General features: G+C 30.6%; 1 pseudogene; it reads left to right on the forward strand.

Moving 5' to 3' along the window:
* On the forward strand, positions 390 to 5876 carry LOC104789632 (annotated as a pseudogene).

A 6860-nucleotide genomic window follows, 5' to 3' on the forward strand; every position in this document is an offset into this window, starting at 1 on the left:
TTTTCATGTGTTGAAATACTCTAATACTATATATAAAATGAAAACTCAAGTAACATCAAACAAATACACCGGAAAAAATTAATATGATCAGTACATTTTTAAAATCACAAAAATAAGAATAAACAAATAAAAATTAATAATCTTCAAATTACTAAAATTGAACAGCAATGTAAGCTAAACACGTGCGTAGCATGGGATGACTTCTAGTTATATATATTGAAAAAGGAACGACCTTATATATTCCACACTCACTCAATACTTTTGCATTAACATCTTCTCTAGTTTCATTCTCCATTGATTTATTTACTCTCTAATTAACCCATTATTCATCGGTTTAGTTCTATTATTCCCCAAAATTCGATTCTTTTTCACCGTAGTTTACTGTTGTTATGGAGAACAAACGTAATCGCAATCCTGGCGTAAGAGTCGTTGGAAGAAGAGTTTATGATTCCAAAAATGGCAAATCCTGTCACCAGGTGAGACTTAGTTTTGTTTGGTTAGATACTAATTTTTTTTTTCTGTCTTGATTTAAAATGTTGGTTCATTTGTTTGTTTGTAGTGTCGACAGAAGACTATGGACTTCGTCGCACCGTGCAAGGTCAGGAGGATGAATAACAAGCTATGCCCCAATAAGTTTTGTTACAAATGCTTATCAAACAGGTTCGTTTTTTTATTATTTCATTGATTTTTTTTCCAGAGACAATAATGGTTTCTTATAATGTGTGTTATTCATGATTTGAACCATAGGTATGGTGAGCATGCAGAAGAAGTAGCAAAGTTGGACGACTGGGTATGTCCTCAATGTAGAGGCATATGCATCTGCAGCGTGTGCATGTATTTATACATGTCTTTGAAATTAATATATTAGAGCTTTATCAATGAAATAAAATGGTTTGTGTGGATTTTACAGGACAAGCCGAGGGCCAAACCCCACTGGGATTTTGGTACATAAAGCTAGAGCTTGTGGGTTGGCTTCAGTCGTTGAGCTTCTTGAAGTTGAAGGGCCTGATAAGTTTTCTTATCAGAGGAAGCCAAAACTGGTAACTAAAATACAAATCATGTTTTTAATGATCGTTAGCTTTTGTCTTTAATTATACTTACTTGATTAACATGGTTTAATTATGTAGATTGCTGCTTCCATTGAAGGTAGTAGTAGCAATAGTGAAACTGTTCCAGGGACAAAAGTGGAAATATTAGGTGAGTTTATAATTTTAGAATTGTGTTTTGTAAGTTTTTTAATATAAAGAAGAGGCTAATTAATGATTTAACGTTTATGAAACAGATGTTCTCAAGGAGGAGAAGAAAGTGGTGGGCAAGAGGAGGAGAGCCAAATCCAGTGACAAACTTAAAGAGGAGATTCAGTTTGAGGCTCCAGTAGTTCCTCAGGGTACAAGCTTGACTTGAGTATCAGGCATTGATATACCCACTGAAGAAGCTGGAAATGTATTCCAGTTTTTCGAGTTTTGCTCAGCCTTTGTAAACGTATGATAAAATGCTCTCTTTAGCTTATTCACAACCTATGGTCTGTAATGATTTTACTCTTAATCTGATTCATTTATAACTTTTTCGTGATAGGCTCTTTCTTTGAAGGAAGGACAAGCTGAAACTGTTGTTCGTGAGCTGTTTGTATGTGGGCGTAACACAAGGAGAAACCAATACTGCCCTATTATCCAGATGATGATCCAGTTGTTGGATTTAATATCACATCATAGAGAGATGTATGAGTCTATATAAATGTATACACATGTTTGTTTTCTTGCTCATGTTTGTGATGCATTTGCATTTTATATTACAGGTCCTTGACTCTAAGTGCAACCGACAGCAGTTGGTTCACTGCTATCGGAGAGATCCTATCGCAGTCAGAAGTTTTGAGTGATGAGTTCCCTCCTGAAACTTTTGTAGCGGGTGTTACTGAATACGAGAAGATGGATGCATCGAGAAGGCTCAAGCTTCTAAATTTCTTATGTGATGAATCACTTAGCACAAAGTATGTGAATCTTTATATGTACGCCAATATCATTTTTTTCTTGTAATTTATGCTTTGTTTTGAGATACCTCATGTGTGTAATTTTCTCAGGGTAATGAGAGATTACATAAAAAGCGAAATTGAAGAGTGTGAAAAACAGAAAAAAGAAGCTCAAGAAAAGTTTGCAGAAGCAAAGGGAAAGGTAATTTCTAAAATCTGTAAGATGATGACTTTATATAGATATATATATATATATACTAGAAGTCATCCCGTGCTACGCACGGATTTAGTTTACATTATTTTTGAATTTTAGTAATTTGGATATTATAGTTCTTTTATTTGTTTACTCAGCAATTGTTCTTTTAATGGTTTTTAAAATATACTGATCATTTCAATTTTTTTTTGGGTTCTTTTGTTTGGTGTTACTTGAATTTTCCTTTTATATATAGTAATAGAGTATTTCAATATGTGGAGAAATTTTTGATTATATAGTAGTGTGTTTATGGTTTTTTCTCCCTTTAGACTTTCAAGATATATTAAGCATTCTCCATCTTTTTATTTTCTCTCTTGCGTTTGCACAAATTATATTACCACTGACATCTACAAAAACATGAAATTTTGGAATATAACTTACATGAATACAATCTAAATATGAAATTTAGGTAAACAACAATGAACTTAATAAATATATTTTACCAGCTAATTTTTGGTGAGGTAAAAAATGCAATCACATCCCTCAATATAATTTATTCTTTATACATTCTAATACAAATTAAAATTGCTTTTACGAAATTTTAATAATGTAAATGAATCCAAGTAAATAAAGTTAAAAAAATTACTCTAAGTTTTGGTTGAGTATAAAAATGCAATAGTTTTGTTCCATCACCGAAATGAATTTTTATATATGTCTATTTAGCTTTATCATAAATGCAATTGAATAAAACAAATATTTGTTTTGTCGTAGCTACTTAGAAGAAAAACCGCAGAATATTATAATATCAAATGTCATAATAAAAAAGTTTCTTAGGAAGTAAAATATTATATGTGAAAGTGGAAAATGTTATGAGAATTTTTGTTGATCTTTCCTTTTTAAGATGGTTAATTCTAAAGCTATTTGATACTAAGATTCCTAAATATATATGATACCAATATACAATTAGCATATATTACTCAAAACTATAGAAGTCAAATTAATTAGTATAGAAAAATGCAACTCATATCAAGCTATGATATAAAAAAACATCACAATCTTAACAACATGATTTTTTAAGCATATGATAGTAACATCATAAACTAAATTTATAATGGAGAGACTCATATGCATCGTCTAATAAGAAAAAGTTTTAGTCTACTTTACACACTATTAATTATAATATAGCAAATTTAAAATGCTACCAATAATCTTAATATAGCGATAATAATGCACTATTATAGCGAGACAAATAATAGCAAAGGAAAAAAAACTCTATTGTATGTGTCCCCTCTAAGATGGCACCAGCAAAGACAGCGTTTACAAAATCGCTATCAAAACGAAATGATAGCATTTTTCGTGTGCTAAAAATACGCATATTTCTTGTCGTGATGTTGAACATATTAAATCATGATAGTTCATTTTTTCATTATGTAGTAGTATTACCATAACCAACAAACACGACAACCCTAGAGTAAATATAAAATATGGTTCAAGGTCCGGACTGAGGCCCAACCCATAGGGTAAGCAAATGAAGCCAAGCATTAGGACATCACATTTTTTGGAGCATATTTTAGACCAAAAGTTTTTTTTGTCTTTTGTATAGAAAAAAACAAAATTATAAGTTCAGTTATTATTATATTTTTTTTATAAGTTCAAATTTTATATAAGAGAAACATATATTTTTCATGTAGATATATCCAATTTACGGATGAAGTTTTGTTAGGTTTATGTAAAAACTATTTTGTCTTTTGAATTGTTGTTGAATGAACATTAGATTGATGTTAATTAAACTTGTTGCTGATGAATTTTAAAGTAAAATTTAATTTAGGAAAAAAAATTTGAAACTCTAATAAAAAAAGTTTCTATATTTGAAGAGTTTTAAAACAATAATAAGTTATTAGGCAATATAATTTTTATTTTTGTATAAATATTTAAATGAATATGAAAAAAATTGAAAAGACAAAAAAATGTGAGCAAGCAAAACGAACATATTTCGATTTATGGACTTAGAAACTATCTTATGAAAATAATTTTTTATATTACTGTTCTTATAATTTTATTTACGATAGTGAAAATGGGTTTTTAAAAACAAATTGGCATAGGTCATCCAAAATTGTCGGACCATTCCATGGAAATTAGGAAATACATACATAAACACTCTAATGAATAAGTAAATTTATCAAACATTCTCACATTATATTTTTATGATGTAGTTTTAATGCAAACAACAAACATGATAACCTGCAAAAAAATATTTAAAATTATTCAAGAATACCTATTGAAATATGGAAAGATATATAAAAATAATATAATTCTTCATAGGAACCTAATGACTGAAATTAAATAATCATGACTGAAAAAATTCTCTTAAAATGAGAGTAATTAGGGACTGAAATTTAATTTTATGGAAAACGAATTGAATTCTAATATTATGGAAAACGAATTGGTAATATCTAATGGGAAATAAATGAGTAAGCAATTATCAAATTACATACATAAAACATCCCACCATTAGATTATATAAGATTAAAGGCCAGAAACTAAACCCAGTAATGGAAACCTAGAAATTAAAATTTGAGTCAAAAATTTATGAATTTATAAGAGAACTTTGAGAACACGTAAACATCTACAATCTAACATAATTTAGATTCCTTTCTTGCTTATGAATCATTTATAAGATTGAAACCCATAAATAATTTTTTAACATAATTTAGAATATGTTCTTGCCCGTGAATCATACATAAGATTGAAGCATATTTTTATAATTTCAAAATAACCTATAAGCAGATTGTTCCTATGATGAAACCACAAACTGATAAATGGTGGGTTTAGATTAATTGAAAGGGGCCTAACTGAAAAAAGGGAGAAGGAAATGATAAGAGTTTTTTTTTTGTTTTATGGGCTTTTAGTGAATTAGGTCCAAAGTATAAATGAATTTAGTTAATTAGGTCTAAACAACTAAAATGTACAGGTGTCAGATAAATAATAGGCCAAGTGTCATCTTCTTAGCAAAAGTTGAGAAAAACCTTCTCATATTATATAAGATATCAATCTCTTTGTTGTGCTAAAGCTCGTTTTGTCTTTCTAGGAGAAGAAGCTCAAACAGAAGGTGCAAGATGATGTTGCCAAAGCCATTATGGAGAAAAATGAAGCTCCATTGTCCGTTGAGGAACATAACTTAATTATGGCTCAAATAAGAGCTGATGCTAAAGTAGCTCATGATGAGATGATGGAAGCAAAAGGCATGACATCTCAACGTAAGTCTAAATCCTTAGACTCAATATGTTTTATATATTGTTGTCTTCTATGTTTGTTGTCTTTAACGTGACAAATTCTATTTACAGAGACGCGTATATGTGATGCAAGTAGAACTAAACCAATTATATTGTATGATAATTGTCTTGTTCTTTGGAAACTCAAGTGCTATGAAGAAGAACCAAAATTTTTGCTTCAAGGTTTGAAATTTTGGTTAACGTTATTTTTATGTTTTGATATGCAAATGTGTTTAGTAATTTAATCTCAATCTTATTAATATGCAGATCTAGGAACATTTGATGATTTATGTCCACATGAAAGATGGTTAGCTTATAAGCCTGAACAGAAATCAGATATAGAGAGATACATCTCTTACAAGAGGTATATCTATCGTGGAGAGTGTTGATTTGGGTATAGCCAATTTTGAGATTCGATATGTGAAAATTGAACTCTGATAGATAAAGAGTATAGCTGTTTTTTGAACTCGTTTTGAGTAAATTGTTATTTTGTGAACATTAAAAGAGTGATCAAATGGTTCTCTTGTATTTCTCTTCACAGGCCAAGCAAAAGCAGAAAGGAGTCAAACATGTAACGCTGCCTTCTGTGCAAGGGTACAATAGCAAGTGGATTGTCATAGACAATGGTGAAAAGGTTGTCTGTATTGTATATCTTACAAGAGTGAGTACATGAACATATATATACAGAACTCGAGAGGGAGACTCTAGGTTAAGTAAGTATAGAAAGTAATGATAGAAAGAAAGAATATATTGCAGTAATGGTGATTGACGATGGCGTATCCTTGACAGAGATGATTGAGGATGTCGTATCCTTAACAAATGGTTCGTGTTTGTATCTTCAATTGTTGGTTCCTTTTTCAATATTTCTTTGGCACAACAAAGAAATATTGGATCTTCTAGTGTGAAATTCTTATTCATGTTTTCTTTAGTCATCATCTATCTATCTATTTTTTTTTTCCTTTTCTAATATGGAGAAGGAAAAATTTGTCTCTCCTAATCAAAAAAGGAAAACGAATCAAGCCCTCTCTATATATATGACAATAATAGAAGGAATTGGCCAAATTGGAAACAGTACTTTTCGAATCTCAACATGGTATCATCCTCTCTGTTCTCGTCTTCTTCGTCTATAAGGAAATATAGGAAAACAAGAATTTGCCTCGATTCTTTACCGGAAGATCTTCTTGTCGAGATTTCTTCATGTATCGCAGCTTCTTCCTTGTCAGAGGTTCGTAATCTCAGATTAGTTTCGAAACATTTTCCACGTATTTGCGATGATGGATATGTTCTCCGCAGACTTTCGCTCCAAGAAACCCCTCTGTTCCCATGGCATCGCGACCATGAAACGTTCTCCAATTTTTTCAAAAGATGTCGCAAGAATGGAAACCCCGAAGCTTTGTATCGCAAAGGATTCATCTACTACTTTCTACAG

Source organism: Camelina sativa, chromosome 5 (assembly GCF_000633955.1).
Source record: "Camelina sativa cultivar DH55 chromosome 5, Cs, whole genome shotgun sequence".
NCBI lineage: Eukaryota > Viridiplantae > Streptophyta > Magnoliopsida > Brassicales > Brassicaceae > Camelina > Camelina sativa.